Here is a 16,851-nt window from a genome sequence, read left to right as displayed (position 1 = left end):
ATTAACACTCACAGCGATCTCAACCTCCTGCTTTCAAACTCCTGTTTTTGTAACTCCTCTTTCACGCCCCCTCTTACACAGCAACACTCAGAAGAGCAAGCTCCCCTCTATCTCCTATATACAGCACTGTGCACTCTGCTCCCCTCTATCTCCTATATACAGCACTGTGCACTCTGCTCCCCTCTATCTCCTATATACAGCACTGTGCACTCTGCTCCCCTCTATCTCCTATATACAGTGCACTCTGCTCCCCTCTATCTCCTATATACAGTGCACTCTGCTCCCCTCTATCTCCTATATACAGTGCACTCCGCTCCCCTCTATCTCCTATATACAGTGCACTCCGCTCCCCTCTATCTCCTATATACAGTGCACTCCGCTCCCCTCTATCTCCTATATACAGTGCACTCCGATCCCCTCTATCTCCTATATACAGTGCACTCCGATCCCCTCTATCTCCTCTATACAGCACTGTGCACTCCGATCTCCTCTATACAGCACCGTGTACTCCGATCCCCTCTATCTCCTATATACAGCACCGTGCACTCCGATCTCCTCTATCTCCTATATACAGCACCGTGCACTCCGATCTCCTCTATCTCCTATATACAGCACTGTGCACTCCGATCTCCTCTATCTCCTATATACAGCACCGTGCACTCCGATCTCCTCTATCTCCTATATACAGCACCGTGCACTCCGATCTCCTCTATCTCCTATATACAGCACCGTGCACTCCGATCTCCTCTATCTCCTATATACAGCACCGTGCACTCCGATCTCCTCTATCTCCTATATACAGCACCGTGCACTCCGATCTCCTCTATCTCCTATATACAGCACCGTGCACTCCGATCTCCTCTATCTCCTATATACAGCACCGTGCACTCCGATCTCCTCTATCTCCTATATACAGCACCGTGCACTCCGATCTCCTCTATCTCCTATATACAGCACCGTGCACTCCGATCTCCTCTATCTCCTATATACAGCACCGTGCACTCCGATCTCCTCTATCTCCTATATACAGCACCGTGTACTCCGATCTCCTCTATCTCCTATATACAGCACTGTGCACTCCGATCTCCTCTATCTCCTATATACAGCACTGTGCACTCCGATCTCCTCTATCTCCTATATACAGCACTGTGCACTCCGATCTCCTCTATCTCCTATATACAGCACTGTGCACTCCGATCTCCTCTATCTCCTATATACAGCACTGTGCACTCCGATCTCCTCTATCTCCTATATACAGCACTGTGCACTCCGATCTCCTCTATCTCCTATATACAGCACTGTGTACTCTGATCCCCTCTATCTCCTATATACAGCACTGTGTACTCTGATCCCCTCTATCTCCTATATACAGCACTGTGTACTCTGATCCCCTCTATCTCCTATATACAGCACTGTGTACTCTGATCCCCTCTATCTCCTATATACAGCACTGTGCACTCCGATCTCCTCTATCTCCTATATACAGCACTGTGTACTCCGATCTCTCTGTAGACTCTGAGCTCAGTGACTGCTTCCAGGGGGAGGGGAACAAGCAGGAAGTGTCCGGAGGAGAAGGAAGGAGAGCAGTGTATACAGAGACGGTACAGTACAGTGTATACAGAGCAGGTACAGTACAGTGTATACAGAGCAGGTACAGTACAGTGTATACAGAGCAGGTACAGTACAGTGTATACAGAGCAGGTACAGTGCTGTGTACAGTATATATAGTGCAGGTACAGTGCTGTGTACAGTATATATAGAGCAGGTACAGTGCTGTGTACAGTGTATATAGAGCAGGTACAGGGCTGTGTACAGTATATATAGAGCAGGTACAGGGCTGTGTGCAGTATATATAGAGCAGGTACAGTGCTGTGTACAGTGTATATAGAGCAGGTACAGTGCTGTGTACAGTGTATATAGAGCAGGTACAGTATATAGAGCAGGTACAGTGCTGTGTACAGTATATATATATAGAGCAGGTACAGGGCTGTGTGCAGTATATATAGAGCAGGTACAGTGCTGTGTACAGTGTATATAGAGCAGGTACAGTGCTGTGTGCAGTATATATAGAGCAGGTACAGTGCTGTGTACAGTGTATATAGAGCAGGTACAGTGCTGTGTGCAGTATATATAGAGCAGGTACAGTGCTGTGTACAGTGTATATAGAGCAGGTACAGTGCTGTGTACAGTATATATAGAGCAGGTACAGTGCTGTGTGCAGTATATATAGAGCAGGTACAGTGCTGTGTACAGTGTATATAGAGCAGGTACAGTGCTGTGTACAGTATATATAGAGCAGGTACAGTGCTGTGTGCAGTATATATAGAGCAGGTACAGTGCTGTGTACAGTGTATATAGAGCAGGTACAGTGCTGTGTACAGTATATATAGAGCAGGTACAGGGCTGTGTGCAGTATATATAGAGCAGGTACAGTGCTGTGTACAGTGTATATAGAGCAGGTACAGTGCTGTGTACAGTATATAATGAGCAGGTACAGGGCTGTGTGCAGTATATATAGAGCAGGTACAGTGCTGTGTACAGTGTATATAGTGCAGGTACAGTGCTGTGTACAGTATATAGAGCAGGTACAGTGCTGTGTACAGTGTATATAGAGCAGGTACAGTGCTGTGTACAGTGTATATAGAGCAGGTACAGGGCTGTGTGCAGTATATATAGAGCAGGTACAGTGCTGTGTACAGTGTATATAGAGCAGGTACAGTGCTGTGTACAGTATATAATGAGCAGGTACAGTGCTGTGTACAGTGTATATAGAGCAGGTACAGTGCTGTGTACAGTGTATATAGAGCAGGTACAGTGCTGTGTGCAGTATATATAGAGCAGGTACAGTGCTGTGTACAGTATATATAGAGCAGGTACAGTGCTGTGTACAGTGTATATAGAGCAGGTACAGTGCTGTGTGCAGTATATATATAGAGCAGGTACAGTGCTGTGTGCAGTATATATATATATAGAGCAGGTACAGTGCTGTGTACAGTGTATATAGAGCAGGTACAGTGCTGTGTGCAGTATATATAGAGCAGGTACAGTGCTGTGTACAGTTTATATAGTGCAGGTACAGTGCTGTGTACAGTATATATAGAGCAGGTACAGTGCTGTGTGCAGTATATATATATAGAGCAGGTACAGTGCTGTGTGCAGTATATATATAGAGCAGGTACAGTATATATATAGAGCAGGTACAGTGCTGTGTACAGTATATATAGAGCAGGTACAGTGCTGTGTACAGTATATATAGTGCAGGTACAGTGCATATAGTGCAGGTACAGTGCTGTGTACAGTATATATAGTGCAGGTACAGTGCTGTGTACAGTATATATAGTGCAGGTACAGTGCTGTGTACAGTATATATAGTGCAGGTACAGTGCTGTGTACAGTTTATATAGTGCTGTGTACAGTGTATATAGAGCAGGTACAGTGCTGTGTACAGTGTATATAGAGCAGGTACAGTGCTGTGTACAGTATATATAGAGCAGGTACAGGGCTGTGTACAGTATATATAGTGCAGGTACAGGGCTGTGTACAGTATATATAGTGCAGGTACAGGGCTGTGTACAGTATATATAGTGCAGATACAGGGCTGTGTACAGTATATAATGAGCAGGTACAGTGCTGTGTACAGTATATAATGAGCAGGTACAGTGCTGTGTACAGTATATAATGAGCAGGTACAGTGCTGTGTACAGTATATAATGAGCAGGTACAGTGCTGTGTACAGTGTATATAGTGCAGGTACAGTATATATAGAGCAGGTACAGTGCTGTGTGCAGTATATAAAGCGGGTACAGTATATAGATCAGGCACAGTGCTGTGTACAGTGTATATAGAGCAGGTACAGTGCTGTGTACAGTATATATAGAGCAGGTACAGTGCTGTGTACAGTATATAATGAGCAGGTACAGTGCTGTGTACAGTATATAATGAGCAGGTACAGTGCTGTGTACAGTGTATATAGTGCAGGTACAGTGCTGTGTACAGTATATATAGAGTAGGTACAGTGCTGTGTACAGTATATAATGAGCAGGTACAGTGCTGTGTACAGTGTATATAGAGCAGGTACAGTGCTGTGTACAGTATATATAGAGCAGGTACAGTGCTGTGTACAGTATATAATGAGCAGGTACAGTGCTGTGTACAGTATATAATGAGCAGGTACAGTGCTGTGTACAGTATATAATGAGCAGGTACAGTGCTGTGTACAGTATATAATGAGCAGGTACAGTGCATATAGTGCAGGTACAGTGCTGTGTACAGTATATATAGAGCAGGTACAGTGCTGTGTACAGTATATAATGAGCAGGTACAGTGCTGTGTACAGTATATATAGAGCAGGTACAGTGCTGTGTACAGTATATAATGAGCAGGTACAGTGCTGTGTACAGTATATAATGAGCAGGTACAGTGCTGTGTACAGTATATATAGTGCAGGTACAGGACTGTGTACAGTATATATAGTGCAGATACAGGGCTGTGTACAGTATATAATGAGCAGGTACAGTGCTGTGTACAGTATATATAGTGCAGGTACAGTACTGTGTACAGTGTATATAGTGCAGGTACAGTGCATATAGAGCAGGTACAGTGCTGTGTACAGTGTATATAGTGCAGGTACAGTGCTGTGTACAGTATATATAGAGCAGGTACAGGGCTGTGTACAGTATATATAGAGCAGGTACAGGGCTGTGTACAGTATATATAGAGCAGGTACAGTGCTGTGTACAGTATATAATGAGCAGGTACAGGGCTGTGTGCAGTATATATAGAGCAGGTACAGGGCTGTGTACAGTATATATAGAGCAGGTACAGTGCTGTGTACAGTATATATAGAGCAGGTACAGTGCTGTGTACAGTATATAATGAGCAGGTACAGTGCTGTGTACAGTATATAATGAGCAGGTACAGTGCTGTGTACAGTATATAATGAGCAGGTACAGTGCTGTGTACAGTATATATAGAGCAGGTACAGTGCTGTGTGCAGTATATAAAGCGGGTACAGTATATAGATCAGGCACAGTGCTGTGTACAGTGTATATAGATCAGGTACAGTGCTGTGTACAGTATATATAGAGCAGGTACAGTGCTGTGTACAGTATATAATGAGCAGGTACAGTGCTGTGTACAGTGTATATAGTGCAGGTACAGTGCTGTGTACAGTATATATAGAGCAGGTACAGTGCTGTGTGCAGTATATAAAGCGGGTACAGTATATAGAGCAGGTACAGTGTATATAGAGCAGGTACAGTGCATATAGTGCAGGTACAGTGCTGTGTACAGTATATATAAAGCAGGTACAGTGCTGTGTACAGTATATATAGAGCAGGTATAGTGCTGTGTGCAGTATATAAAGCGGATACAGTATATAGAGCAGGTACAGTGTATATAGAGCAGATACAGTGCTGTGTACAGTGTATATAGTGCAGGTACAGTGCTGTGTACAGTATATAATGAGCAGGTACAGTGCTGTGTACAGTGTATATAGTGCAGGTACAGTGCTGTGTACAGTGTATATAGTGCAGGTACAGTGCTGTGTACAGTATATAATGAGCAGGTACAGTGCTGTGTACAGTGTATATAGTGCAGGTACAGTGCTGTGTACAGTATATATAGAGCAGGTACAGTGCTGTGTACAGTATATATAGAGCAGGTACAGTGCTGTGTACAGTATATATAGAGCAGGTACAGTATATAGAGCAGGTACAGTGTATATAGAGCAGGTACAGTGCTGTGTACAGTATATAATGAGCAGGTACAGTGCTGTGTGCAGTATATATAGAGCAGGTACAGTATATAGAGCAGGTACAGTGTATATAGAGCAGGTACAGTGCTGTGTACAGTATATAATGAGCAGGTACAGTGCTGTGTGCAGTATATATAGAGCAGGTACAGTATATAGAGCAGGTACAGTGTATATAGAGCAGGTACAGTGCTGTGTACAGTATATAATGAGCAGGTACAGTGCTGTGTGCAGTATATATAGTGCAGGTACAGTGCTGTGTACAGTATATAATGAGCAGGTACAGTATATAGAGCAGGTACAGTGTATATAGAGCAGGTACAGTGCTGTGTACAGTATATATAGAGCAGGTACAGTGCTGTGTACAGTATATATAGAGCAGGTACAGTATATAGAGCAGGTACAGTGTATATAGAGCAGGTACAGTGCTGTGTACAGTATATAATGAGCAGGTACAGTGCTGTGTGCAGTATATATAGTGCAGGTACAGTGCTGTGTGCAGTATATAATGAGCAGGTACAGTGCTGTGTACAGTATATATAGAGCAGGTACAGTATATAGAGCAGGTACAGTGCTGTGTGCAGTATAATGCATGTATATAGAAGAGCTCTGTAGTGTATATAGAGCAGATACCATATCAGTCTACAGTGATATAGAATACACATGTATTAAGAGTAGCTGTACAATGTAAGGGCTCATTCACACCACACTATCCCCACCGGTCCTGCGCTCATTTTTGGACCGTATCCGCTTTTTTTTGTTGTTCTGAAAATCGTGGTTTTCTACGTTTTTTTTTGTCCGGCAATAAATCTGTAATCTGACTACAGGGGGACGCTGCTTTCTGACAATATATGACAATATAAAGGGGCGCCCTGCTGATTTGGGGGGGATGAAGCATGATATATGGCAGTTTTTCCAAACCAGGATGCCTCCAGCTGTTGCAAAACTACAACTCCAAGCATGCCCGGACAGCCAAAGGCTGTCCGGGCATGCTTGGAGTTGTAGTTTTGCAACAGCTGGAGGCACCCAGGTTGGGAAATACTGATATATTGATTGTAACCTATAGATGTGGGTCCACTGACACAGAGGTACAGACCGGATGCTCCATGAAATAGTTCTACTCGATTAATAAACTATTCATTTCCTATGATAGACTCGCGTAGAGCCAGCCAACAAGGAAAGGCTGATCGCATCTTTTGCGCGGCCATTTATATCATCGGCCACACGTATGGAGAGATTTATCACAACCTGTGAAGAGGGAAAAAAAACTGGTTGCCCATAGCAACCAATCAGATCGCTTCTTTCATTTTTTCAGAGGCCTTTTTAAAAATGAAAGTAAACATCCGATTGGTTGCTATGGGAAACGGCTCAGCTCATCCCCTGCACAGGTTTGTTGATAACTACCCCCCAGTAGTCTTGTATAAATGGGGGATGTGCGGCCGACAGTGATGAAATTAATGGGCTGCACAAACGACCCCCGCATCAGAGTGTGCGGCTCGGCCTGCGATTAATGGAGTCATGGGGTCACTTAAAGGGGGTACTCCGATGCTGCAGCGTTTTGAACATTTTGTTCATAATGCTCGGAGCCGGAAGCCGTGATTGTGACGTCAAGCCACGCCCCCTTCATTCATGTCTATGCGAGGGGATGTGTCGGCTGAAACGCCCCCTCCCTTAGACATGAATGGAGGGGGCGTGGCATGACGTCACAAGGGGCCCTATAGTTTTGTATCTATTTTTCCACAATTACGGGTATATTTTAATTTTTCTTTTAAATACAAGTATTCAGAGGCCTCATGCCTGCTGTTTGCTACATTAAAGGGGTACTCCGGTGGAAATCTTTTTTTATTTTTATTTTTTTATTTTTTTTAATCAACTGATGCCAGAAAGTTAAACAGTTTTGTATATTACTTCTATAAAAAAAAATCCTTATCCTTCCAGTACTTATTAGCTGCTGAATACTACATGGGAAATTATTTTCTTTTTGGAACACAGAGCTCTCTGCTGACATCTCTTTCCACTTTAGGAACTGTCCAGAGCAGCATATGTTTGCTATGGGGATTTTCTCCTACTCACAACAGTTCTTAAAATGAACAGAGATGTCAGCAGAGAGCACTGGGGTCATGATGTCAGCAGAGAGCACCGTGTTCCAAAAAGAAAAGGATTTCCTCTGTTGTATTCAGCAGCTAATAAGTACTGGAAGGATTAAGATTTTTTAACAGAAGTAATTTACAAATCTGTTTAACTTTCTGGCACCAGTTGATAAAAATAAAAATAAAAGTTTTCCTCCGGAGTACCCCTTTAAGGGCTTGTTCACACTACAGAATTGCAAGGTGGAATTCGCGAAGAAGGTCCGCAAGGAATTTCTTCAGGGATCACAGTCCCATTGACCTTAAAGGGCTTATCCAGGAAAAAAACTTATATCTCAACTTGCTCCAGAACATCAAACAGATTTGTAAATTACTTCTATTAAAAAATATTAATCCTTTCAGTTCTAATGAGCTTCTGAAGTTGAGTTGTTCTTTTCTGTCTAAGTGCTCTCTGATGACACCTGTCTCGGGAACTGTCAAGAGTAGAAGCAAATTCCCATAGCAACCCTCTTCTACTCTGTGCAGTTCCTGAGGCAGACAGAGGTGTCAGCAGAGAGCACTGTTGCCAGACAGAAAAGTACAACTCAACTTCAGCAGCTGATAATTATTGGAAGGAGTAAGATTTTTTAATAGTAGTAATTTACAAATCTGTTTAACTTTCTGGAGCCAGTTTATATAAAAAACATTTTTTTTCCTGGAATACCCCTTTAATGGCTATGCCTCTGCTGTGTTCATACAGTGGACGGTCTGTGATGGAACTTTTGAGGATTTTTGTTATCTGAATCTGCCCCAGAAGTCCTGTTAGTCAGTGGTGACAGCGCGTGTCCGTGTGGTCCTAGCGCCAAAGGATTTTGGCAGCAGCCGGAGCAGATGGGATCTCTGCCCAGAATATTTTGGGAAGGACATTCCATAGTGTAAATGTAGCCTGATAGCAGAGTCATGTGCCTCATCATTATCGCTGTGTGTGAATATACCGTCGCTAATACGTTTTGGATTTTTTTGCGCCTTTTTTTCAGATTTTTTGCATTGATGGCTTTACCATGGGACATATGTCAGTGTTATTAATTGGGTTAAAGGGGTACTCCGCTGCTAGACATCTTATCCCCTATCCAGAGGATAGGGGTTAAAGAAGTACCGTACTCTGGTGTTTTTTTATTTTTTTTTATTTTATTAATCCTATGTACCTGGGCTGCCAAACGAAACAAAACAAACTTTAACTCACTATAGTAACAAGGAGGTGCAGAAAAAACGGAGCACTCACATGGTCTTCAAGCTGTATTCACGGGGGGCTCGGCATGAGGAGCCTCTGCAGGAAGGCTAGACGGAATAGGGGGGAAGCTCAGACGGCGGCCACGGTCCTGTATCGCGCCAAAGGGCGCTTCGTCAGGCCGGATAATCGTCATAGCGTTCCTCCTTGCTTTTTAGCCAATGCTGTGAATGAACAAAGAAGGTGAAACAGGTGAAAGAATCCCATCCTAAACAGGTGAGGGTTAACTCATAAAGTGCCAAACAAAAATTCATTACATAGGTGCAGTGTTAGTAAAATAACGGGTAGAAGGAGAAAACGTTCATGTGAATAGGGGCGTAGAAGGAAAAAACTTTAATTTTCATAATAGTGCTGCATATTCATTTTTATCATTAAAATCCACCTTGATTCCTTTAGTAACAGGGTTTCCTGTAGGTTTTTTCCTTTGACTGAGGCATCCACTTTTTCCAATGCTGCGAATTTTGTGACAATTTTGCATATGTTGTATTAATTTTGTGGCATTTTTTCCGGTTCTAAAGGATCTTAGATGTTCACGTATGAAAAAGTGGTCTGATGGTTTTACCAATATAATATTTTCCACAAGGGCAAATAATGCAGGACACTACCATTTTTGATTTACATGTAATTAGATGCTTAAGGGTGCGTTCCCACAGGGCGTATACGCAGCGTATTTGACGCTGCGCAAAATGTATGGCAGCAGCGGGACAGACACAGACACGCCGGCATATGACTCCGCCTCCAAAACTCACTACACACATAGGGCTGCCGCCGGAAAGCCCTGTGTGTATAGTGAGCAAGGAATACGCAGCGTATTTCCCGCTGCTGCCATACATTTTGCGCAGCTTCAAATACGCTGCATATACGCCCTGTGGGAACGCACCCTAAAGGAGTATTCCGCCCCTAGACATCTTATCCCCTATCCAAAGGATAGGGGATAAGATGTCAGATCGCCGGGGTCCCGCTGCTGGGGACCCCGGGGATCGTTGCTGCAGCACCCCGCTATCATTACTGCGCAGAGCGAGTTCGCTCTGCACGTAATGACGGGAAATACAGGGGCCGGAGCATTGTTACGTCATGGCTCCGCCCCTCGTGACATCACGGCCCGCCCCCGTCAATACAAGTCTATGGGAGGGGGTGTGGCGGTCGTCACCCCCCCTGCCATAGACTTGCATTAAGGGGACGGGTCATGATGTCATGAGGGGCGGAGCCATGACGTCACGCTGCTCCGGCCCCTGTATCGCCCGTCATTACGCACAGAGCGAACTCACTCTGTGCAGTAATGATGGCGCGGTGCCGCAGCGGCGATCCCGGGGGTCCCCAGCAGCGGGACCCCGGCGATCTGACATCTTATCCCCTATCCTTTGGATAGGGGATAAGATGCCAGGGGCGGAGTACCCCTTTAACTTGTATTACGTGTCAACCTAAATTAAATGTTTTCTTCTTCAGATTATATATGCAAAACGAACACGATCCACAGGCATAGTTGCCCTTTAAATTTTCTTTTTCTAACCACGTAGTTTCTCTATGTTTGTTAGCTTTACTTTTCCTTTTTAGATAGTCCAGAATAGTTTTGTTTCTTTTGTAAGTTATACTTGGTTTGTTTTTAGTCAAGTCCGTGATGTCGGGGTCACTTTGTAAAATATACCAATTTGAATGAATCGATTTCCGTATCTTATCATTCATCGGTCCATTTTTTAACGAAAAAACACATCTCTGCAACTCCATTTTTATTTTACTTTTTTTCTTCTTCAGTAATTCTTTTCTTGGAATTTTATCAATTCTTTTTCTTGCCTGGGGGAGAACTGTTGTGGGGTAACCCCATAGCAACTAGACGATTCTCCAATTCATTTGCTTGTTTATCAAAGATCAGGGGGTCCGAATTAATCTTCTTCAAATGGACCAGCTGGCTGAGCGGAATACTGGATTTTACCCTTTTCGGGTGGGATGATTTATTATGAAGCATATCATTTCTTGACGTATTTTTTTTGGAAACCTGAAGTAGTAATTTTACCATTCTTCACCTCAATCTTTACATCTAAAAATTCCAATTGATTGCCACCAAAAACCGAGGGGAACAGCATGTTCATGTCATTTACGTCGTTCAGGTATGAGACGAATTCAGTGAACTGAGCAGGAGTACCTGATAGAGATGAGCGAACTTACAGTAAATTCGATTCATCACGAACTTCTCGGCTCGGCAGTTGATGACTTTTCCTGCATAAATTAGTTCAGCCTTCAGGTGCTCCGGTGGGCTGGAAAAGGTGGATACAGTCCTAGGAAAGAGTCTCTTAGGACTGTATCCACCTTTTCCAGCCCATGGGAGCACCTGAAAGCTGAACTCATTTATGCAGGAAAAGTCATCAACTGCCGAGCCGAGAAGTTCGTGACGAATCAAATTTACTGTAAATTCGCTCATCTCTCCTTCCAATAGTTATTAGCTTCTGAAGTTTTCTGTCTAACTGCTCAATGATGATGTCACGTCCCGGGAGCTGTGCATGATGAGAAAATATCCCCATAGGAGCTGCACAGCTCCCGGGACGTGAGTCATCAGAAAGCAGTTAGATAGAAAACAGCAACTCAACTTCAGAAGCTAATAACTATTGGAAGGATTAAGATTTTTTAATACGTCATGATCATGGCCTCATGTTCAGAACGCTGGAGTTCCCCTTTAAACCACCTACAACTCCCGGTCACCACTCATCCGTGCATGTTGCTGAATCAGATACTGCAGCGATGGCGCCCTCTTCGTGTTGCGGATTGACAGGGGTCCCCTACTGATCTCAAATCCTTGTTATGTACCATCCTTCAGTACTGTAACATTTTTAAAGGGGTTATCCTGAACTAGAAAAACAGCATCACATGTTGTAAAGAACAGCACCACATCCATCTGCAGGTTGTGTGTGGTATTGCAGCTCACTTCCATTGAAGGGAATATAGCCAAGTTGTAATACCACACACAACCTGTGGGCAGGTGTGGTGCTGTTTTTGGAAGAAATGACCTCTTGTTTTTGTATTCCTGGGTGATGGTGTTAATCATTGATGATGTGTCCCTGACTATCCTGAAATTATGTGCAAAGTTCTTTATTTATTGCTCTAGTCTGACAGATACTTGGAGAGGAAAGGTAACTGCAGGTAGGTGTGAATACAGGGCAGTGATGAAAAACTCACATGGGGAAGTCTCCTGTACAGCCCCTTTCCATATGGCTGGTTAGGATGTATGGACTTCATTGGAAAGGGGGCACTCTGCTGCTATTAGGCTAGGTTTCCACTTGGCAGTTTTTGGATATCTGCCACTGCAGTTTTTGAGCCAAAGCCAGAAATGTATTCAAAAGGAATAGGACATATAAAGGAAGGACTTACACTTCTCCTCCCTTATGGATCCACTTCTGACTTTGGCTCAAAAACTGCAGTGGCAGATATCCAAAAACTGACAAATAAAAAAAAAGTGGAAACCTAGCCTTACTCTGGCAGACCCAGGCCACCTATCTATTTCATGCCATTGCTTTGAATAGATAGGATGCAATACTACATTGAGGGATGGCATACTGTGAAAAGGTGTTTAAAGGGGTACTCCGGAGGAAAAATATATATATATTTTTTTTTAAATCTTCTGGTGCCAGAAAGTTAAACAGATTTGTAAATGACTTCTATTAAAGGGTACCTTTCATCAAAAAAACTTTTGATATATTATAGATTAATGTATGCAGAATAACATTCCAATAGCATGTTATTAAAAAATATGCTTCTTTCTATTTAATTTTCCACTTTGAAAAAATGACCACTAGGGGTCTCCCTACCAGTCCTTTTTTATAGATTTCAGACTCATGCTGGAGTCCTAAATCTCAGACTGCAGCCGGGGACACAGACAAACTCCTGGCAGGGAGCAGTGCTGAGTTTGTCTGTGTCCCTGGCTGCAGTCTGAGATTTAGGACTCCAGCATGAGTCTGAAATCTATAAAAAAGGACTGGTAGGGAGACCCCTAGTGGTCATTTTTTCAAAGTGGAAAATTAAATAGAAAGAAGCATATTTTTTAATAACATGCTATTGGAAAGTTATTATGCATACATTAATCTATAATATATCAAAAGTTTTTTTGATGAAAGTTACCCTTTAAAGGACATCTGCAGCAGTACAAACACTTATCCCCTATCCTCAAGATAGGGGATAAGTGTTTGATCGCGGGGGGTCCGAAGACTGGGGCCCCCAGCGATCTCCTGTACGGGGCCGCAGCTCTCCCGTGCAGGGGGCGTGCCAGCCGCAGCATGATGTTGCGGCCGGCACGCCTCCTCCATGCATCTCTATGGGAGAGGCGGGGAGGCAGCATTCATGCCTCCCCGCATCCCCAATAGAACTGTATGGGGACGGGGAGGAGACGGGGCGTCACCGTCGACCTCTAGGTCGACACTACGTCACCATGGGCGCTAATGCCGGCGCCCCGTTAGGAAGATCGAGGGGGGTCCCTGCGGTCGGACCCCCCGCAATCAAACACTTATCCCCTATCCTGTGGATAGGGGATAAGTGTAATTCCGCTGCAGTTGTCCTTTAAAAAATCTTTACCCTTCCAGTACTTTTTAGCAGCTGTATGCTACAGAGGAAATGCTTTTCTTTTTGAATTTCTTTTCTGTCTGACCACAGTGCTCTCTGCTGACACCTCTGTCCGTGTCAGGAACTGTCCAGAGTAGCATAGGTTTGCTATGGGGATTTTTTCCTGCTCTGGACAGTTCCTGATACAGGCATCAGGTGTCAGCAGAGAGCACTGTGGACAAGATAAAAAAGAAATTCAAAAAGAAAAAAATTTCCTCTGCAGCATACAGCAGCTAAAAAGTACTGGAAGGATTAAGATTTTTAATAGAAGTAATTTACAAATCTGTTTAACTTTCTGGCACCAGTTGATTTAAAAAAAATATATATGTTTTCCACTGGAGACTGGAGTACCCCTTTAACCCCTTAAGGACGCAGCCCTTTTTCACCTTAAGGACTGGGCCTTTTTTTGCAATTCTGACCACCGTCACTTTACGCATTAATAACTCAAACGCTTTTACCGAATATTCTGATTCTGAGATTGTTTTTTCGTGACATATTCTACTTTATTTTGGTGGTAAATTTTCGGCGTTACTTGCATCCTTTTTTGGTGAAAAATCCCCAAATTTCATGAAAATTTTGCATTTTTCTAACTTTGAAGCTCTCTACTTGTAAGGAAAATGGATATTCCAAATAAACTAAATTTTTCTTCACAAATACAATATGTCCACTTTATGTTGGCACAACAAAGGAGGAAGGGCTCAACCAATGGATTACAACAATAAAGTTGGGGTGCTACTTACAGCAAAAAAACACATTATCTATTCCAAGAAAAGCAAGCTGCAGACAGTGCACACCCAAAATGAGTATAAATACAAAGGGGCTTTGCTCTCCCTGCCCTTTTGGTATTGTAATATTGCTCCTCCGTCTGTGGTTTGCTTATTTCTGCACTTATACTATATTATTGCCTGATTTATATTATATACTTATTTGATTTAATTAATATGACCTTCTGCTATTTTGCACATACCACTTTGGAACACTAGCTATATATCTGTATACTATACTATATTATACTATCTGTATATTGATATCAGGGCAGGGTTGGGGTTGGGGGGTCATGTCCCCTTCCCCAGTGATGTTTTTAGGCTCACTTGGGAGCCTTTCTAAATGTTTTTTAGATGTATGTGTCTCCTCTTATGGTTTCTACTAATAAAGTTTTTTGTATTTATACTCATTTTGGGTGTGCACTGTCTGCAGCTTGCTTTTCTTGGAATAGATAACACTTTATGTTGGCATCATAAAATGGACATATTTTTACTTTTTGAAAAAATTAGAGGGCTTCAAAGTAGAGCAGCAATTTTCAAAAATGTCATGAAAATTTTAAAATCTGAAGGGACAGATGTTACAGAACTACAACTCCCAGCATGCCTGGGCAGTCTAGGCATGCTGAGAGTTGTAGTTTAGCAACATCTGAAGGGCTACCGTTTGGGCAACTCTGTAACAGTGGTCTCAAAACTGTGACCTTCCAGATGTTGCAAAACTACAACTCCCAGCATGCCCAGACAGCCTTTGGCTGTCTGGGCATGCTGGGAGTTGCAGTTTGGCCTTCCTAGGGGTTACCACGTTTCCTTACCTGAGCCAGGATCTCTGCAGTATCCATGATGATCTTCGGTCCCCACGCCATCTTCAGGTAAGTTACCGGTCTCCATCTTCTCCCCCCTGTTCTGCCCGACATCCAGGGGTGGGCAGAACGGGGGGTTTCCATGGCAACCCCCTGTCCTGCGCTGCCATTGGTCAGAATCTGTTCTGACTAATGGCAGGGGATAGGAGGAGATTGCAGCACTGCGACCTTGCTCCTATCCCTCAGGATGATCGGGGCTGTCACTGACAACTCCGATCATCCCTATTTTCCGGGGGATCGGGTCACCAGAGACCCGATCAGCCCGGAATAGCAGAAAATCGCATGTGTGAATTGACATGCGATTTTCTGCGATCACCGACATGGGGGGGGGGGGGGGCATCCCGTTCCGGGCCCCAACCGGCTAGCGGCGGACTCGGGATGCAGGGCGTTTGCATATGCCCTACGTCCTGAACAGGTTAAGCTACCACATGCCATCTGGCAAGAAGCAGAAGATAGATTGGAGAGAGTGTTATAGAATGATTTGACTATACAGGGTTAGTAGCCTGTTATCATGGAGACTCATAGGTCTGCATAGGAGTTTTATACACAAAATAGTAGAAACTTTTTGGCACTGCCTTTAAATGGGCACTGTCGGATATAAAACTTCATCTTGTCAAAACAATAGTTTTTCTAATATACTTCATAAAAAAAAAAAAAATCACATTTTATTAAAGAAAAGTGCCCTTAAAAATCCCACCACTAGGGGTCCCCATACCTCCTGAGACACTGATGAGTCCCACAGCAGCATGAGGTGTCCAAGGGTCACAGAGTTTTACCAAACATGTGCCTCCAGCTGTTGCAAAACTACAACTCCAAGCATGCCTGGACAGTCAAAGGATGTCTGGGTATGCTGGGAGTTGTAGTTTTGCAAAAGCTGTAGGCACACACCTGAAGGCAACACTACTGCAAAAAAAGTTATCAAAACATTGTACCTCCAACTATTCCAAAACTACAAGTCCCAGCATTACAGGACTGGCAAAGGATGATACACATGAATGACATAGGAACTGATAGAAAATGTATGCTTAAAAAAACACTGTACTTTTAGCACTATGTCTAACACCGTGCACCGGATGTCTGGGGTGCCGCAGCCGAGATCGCGGGGGTCCCTCCGTGTCCGATGACTGGCGATGTGGAGGCTCGTGACGTCCCGGTCATGCCCCCTCAATGCCAGTCTATGGGAGGGGCGTGACGTAAACAAACATCGAGTGCAGCAGGGAGATCGGGAGGGTCCCCAGCGGTTGGACTCCCGTGATCAGACATCTTATCCCCGATCCTTTGGATAGGGGATAAGATGTCTAGGGGCGGAGTAACCCTTTTAAGATTGTTAAATAGAAGTAATTTACAAATCTGTATAACTTCCTGGCACCAGTTGATTTGAATTTTTTTTAGAGTACCCCTTTAACTCATACGGCAGATAAGGCACCAGCAGTGGAACCCCCATAGATCAGCTGGGAATAGAGGATAACTTAAAATTTTAGGAGGATCCCTTTAAATTGTGAGAATCCCGGTAATGAGTGATTATTATTATACCGTGGGT

The 16,851-nt window shown here is 43.6% G+C and overlaps 1 protein-coding gene across 9 annotated transcripts in view; it reads left to right on the top strand.

The window, feature by feature from the left end:
* Positions 1–16,851, top strand: part of AMACR (alpha-methylacyl-CoA racemase) — a 67,509-nt gene that overhangs the window by 28,465 nt on the left and 22,193 nt on the right. Inside the window, exon 1 of one of the 9 annotated variants that reach the window (XM_056545578.1) lies at positions 1,604–1,626. The exons of 3 other annotated variants lie outside the window; for them this stretch is intronic. The gene's annotated coding sequence lies outside the window, so the exon portion shown is untranslated. Of the gene's footprint in view, positions 1–1,603; positions 1,627–1,682; positions 1,702–6,161; positions 6,173–7,077; positions 7,141–9,057; positions 9,323–12,215; positions 12,239–16,851 lie in introns of those variants that run through there. 5 more of the 9 variants (XM_056545571.1, XM_056545594.1, XM_056545562.1 and 2 more) reach the window with 5 other exon arrangements.

This window comes from Hyla sarda, chromosome 1, assembly GCF_029499605.1.
Source record: "Hyla sarda isolate aHylSar1 chromosome 1, aHylSar1.hap1, whole genome shotgun sequence".
NCBI classification, from domain to species: Eukaryota; Metazoa; Chordata; class Amphibia; order Anura; family Hylidae; genus Hyla; species Hyla sarda.
This window is presented reverse-complemented; position numbering and strand designations above follow the sequence as displayed.